Source organism: Pseudoliparis swirei, chromosome 4 (genome assembly GCF_029220125.1).
Source record: "Pseudoliparis swirei isolate HS2019 ecotype Mariana Trench chromosome 4, NWPU_hadal_v1, whole genome shotgun sequence".
NCBI classification, from domain to species: Eukaryota; Metazoa; Chordata; class Actinopteri; order Perciformes; family Liparidae; genus Pseudoliparis; species Pseudoliparis swirei.
The window spans coordinates 424,064-427,673 of NC_079391.1; positions in this window are offsets into that span (position 1 = coordinate 424,064).

The following is a 3,610-nucleotide window of genomic DNA, read 5'->3' on the forward strand; positions in this document are numbered from 1 at the left end:
TCGTGTCTCCGTGTCTTTGTGTCTTTGTGTGTGTGTGTGTCTCCGTGTCTTCATGTCTTTGTGTGTGTGTGTGTGTCTCCGTGTCTTCATGTCTCTGTGTCTCCATGTCTCCATGTCTTCGTGTCTCCATGTCTTCATGTCTCCATGTCTCTGTCTTCGTGTCTCCATGTCTTCATGTGTGTGTGTGTGTATGTGTGCATTCAAGGAAAATGAAGTACTTGAATTTCAAAGTCCTAAAGCAGATGTTCAAACATTCTGATTCATAGTGGTGAGTTTCTTCTTCTTCTTCTTCTTCTTCGTTGTTTGGATCATTAGGTGTTTGTGTGTCTCCCCTCATGGAGTCGTGTCTCCCATCGGGGTGATAGTACAGGACCCCTGAGTGCTGGGGGCCCCTGTGAACCGGGCCATCACGGTCCTGTCCCCGGGTCTTTGTGGTCTTTGTGTGGGTCCTCCATGTGGACTAAAGAAACAGATTCACCACGGATGGACCCTGAATGCCTCTCGCTGCGCACAAAGCCAGCATTAGCGCTGCTGTGTGGACGAGGAAGAGTAACGAGGAGATCCATGGGAAGCAGCTCGAGGGTTCTGGAGGGTTCTGCTGGGCCTCGTTCTGAGGACATTTGGCCAAATGAAGTCCAGCAGCAGCGGGAGGGGAAGCTTCAGGGACTCGTCTGAAGTTATGTGTGAATGAATTCTTTGAAAACAAAAGTGTACCGTCACATTAAATGTGTGTCTAAATGTAGAGACGCTGTTATAGAGCAACACAGACCTGTGGTATTACACTGGGGGGGGGGGGGGGGGGGTACTGGAACCACACACTTGATATTGGCAGCAGCACTCGGCCTGGTGGACCACCAGAACCAGTCAAGGGGTAGTTGAGGGTTTAGTCAAGGGTTAGTTGATGGGTTGGTCGAGGGGTAGTTGAGGGTTTAGTTGAGGGGTTAGTCAAGGGGTAGTTGAGGGTTTAGTTGAGGAGTTAGTCGAGGGGTATTCGAGAGTTTAGTTAAGGGGTAGTTGAGGGGTTAGTCGAGGGTTTAGTTGAGGGATAGTTGATGGGTTGTTGAGGGGGTAGTCGAGGGTTTAGTTGAGGGGTTAGTTGAGGGGCAGTTGAGGGTTTAGTTGATGGGTTAGTTGAGGGGCAGTTGATGGGTTGTTATGGGGGTAGTTGAGGGTTTAGTTGATGGGTAGTTGAGGGTTAGTCGAGAGTTGGTGGGTTGTTATGGGTTTAGTTGATGGTTTAGTTGAGGGGGTGAGGATGGTTTAGTTGATGGTTTAGTTGATGGGTGTAGTTGAGAGGTTAGTTGAGGGGTAGTTGAGGGGTTGACAGCTCAGCTGGCTGCTGATGCCTCTCTCTGGCCTCGGGGTCAGAACTCAGTGACCAGAACTTTGCCCTTAACCTCCTCTACAGCCTGTAACCTTTCACCCCAAGCTGCTGCTCGGGTTGCCAGGTTGGTCAAAGCTACATTGGTGGATGATAAAGTTTGACCCTCTGTGCAGCGTGGAGTCAGCATGTTTATGTGGTTTGCTTTGGTTCCCCCAGAACCCCAGGGTTTTTCCTGGGTTTTCGGTGCTCCCAAAAAAAAATGGCATGCACGTCGGGCTGTTGAGTGAGTGATCAGCAGCTGGCCGCTCTGTCAAGTCGCGCACCTCACAGTTGCGTATTGATCAGACAAGAAGACACGCTTATCAACTCCAGTGTTCCCCCTACCATTATAACAGGGGGAAATCTGACCATCGGTCACAATGTAATTTTCGTCTACCCCCGTCAACACTTATCGGCTCAAGCGTCAGAGCGATGCGCGCGCCGGCATCGAAGCTCTGCTGTGATGCGCGCACACATCAGTGTTAAATTAAGCTTAGGGCACCAACATGGCTAGCGGCACTAGTCCCGCCCCCCCGAAGCTCTAAACTTAGGGAAAACACTGAACTCGATTACTATTGATCAAAACAGAACGAGGGTGCGGCTGTAGCTGACTTGAAACATACTATTGAGAACATATTCGCTGACATGCACGTGATGAACAGTTTTGTTTTTTTGTGTTTTTTTTCATCGCAGACTTTTTTTTGCCTTAGGCGCTCGAGATTTGTCATAGGCGTTCGGGAAAACGGCTTAGGCGCGCGCCCACATTTTCTCTATGCAGGAAAAACCCTGAACCCCCTTTCAGGAGCCCCAGAACAGGGTCCCTGACCGGGGGTGGGGCTCCATTGTGGTCCCAAAGCCCCCTTTGTGTCCGGCTCACACCTGCAGCCCCTTTGTGCTGCTGAGCGGCTCCTGTTGCCCAGGAGGAGGAGAGGGAGGGCAGGAGGCTCAGGGCGGCTCCTCCTGCCCTGGAGGAGGAGAGGGAGGGTCCTTAGGTACACAGACGCCATCAGGGCAGTGCCTGTTGTTGAAGGGGGGAGGAGGAGGATCAGGAGGAGGAGGATAGTTCTGGTGTGACTGACTGACTCTGTGGCTGCAGCGTCACTCCTTTGAGACGCTATCAGACCTCCACATGCTCCATCTAGACCTACACATGCTCCATGTAGACCTACACATGCTCCATCTAGACCTACACATGCTCCATCTAGACCTACACATGCTCCATGTAGACCTACACATGCTCCATCTAGACCTACACATGCTCCATGTAGACCTACACATGCTCCATCTAGACCTACACATGCTCCATCTAGACCTACACATGCTCCATGTAGACCTACACATGCTCCATCTAGACCTACACATGCTCCATGTAGACCTACACATGCTCCATCTAGACCTAGACATGCTCCATGTAGACCTACACATGCTCCCTGTAGACCTACACATGCTCCATCTAGACCTAGACATGCTCCCTGTAGACCTACACATGCTCCATCTAGACCTACACATGCTCCATCTAGACCTAGACATGCTCCCTGTAGACCTACACATGCTCCATGTAGACCTACACATGCTCCATCTAGACCTACACATGCTCCATGTAGACCTACACATGCTCCATCTAGACCTAGACATGCTCCATGTAGACCTACACATGCTCCCTGTAGACCTACACATGCTCCATCTAGACCTAGACATGCTCCCTGTAGACCTACACATGCTCCATCTAGACCTACCATGCTCCATCTAGACCTAGACATGCTCCCTGTAGACCTACACATGCTCCATGTAGACCTACACATGCTCCATCTAGACCTACACATGCTCCATGTAGACCTACACATGCTCCATCTAGACCTAGACATGCTCCATGTAGACCTACACATGCTCCCTGTAGACCTACACATGCTCCATGTAGACCTACACATGCTCCATGTAGACCTACACATGCTCCATGTAGACCTAGACATGCTCCCTGTAGACCTACACATGCTCCATGTAGACCTACACATGCTCCCTGTAGACCTACACATGCTCCATCTAGACCTCCACATGCTCCATCTAGACCTACACATGCTCCATGTAGACCTACACATGCTCCATCTAGACCTAGACATGCTCCATGTAGACCTACACATGCTCCATCTAGACCTAGACATGCTCCATGTAGACCTACACATGCTCCATGTAGACCTACACATGCTCCCTGTAGACCTAGACATGCTCCCTGTAGACCTACACATGCTC